This window comes from Penaeus monodon, chromosome 20 (assembly GCF_015228065.2).
Source record: "Penaeus monodon isolate SGIC_2016 chromosome 20, NSTDA_Pmon_1, whole genome shotgun sequence".
NCBI lineage: Eukaryota > Metazoa > Arthropoda > Malacostraca > Decapoda > Penaeidae > Penaeus > Penaeus monodon.
The window spans coordinates 31,087,687-31,087,917 of NC_051405.1; positions in this window are offsets into that span (position 1 = coordinate 31,087,687).

Consider the following 231-nt stretch of genomic DNA (forward strand, 5'->3'; position numbering starts at 1 on the left):
AGGGGGGCAATACGGCAAATTTGAAAAAGCCAAATTTAAACATCAGTAACCACAGAAAATATATAATGACAACACTGATGACTTTAAGATTTTGAAAAATAATCTATATTCTTTTTATTGAACATTTAATTAACTTTTCGCACGTCTTCATAAAAAAGGAAAAAAAAGTTTTGTGGTATACTGTTTAGATTCAGTACTGATTTTTTTGTGTATATATGCGCTGATGTTTGT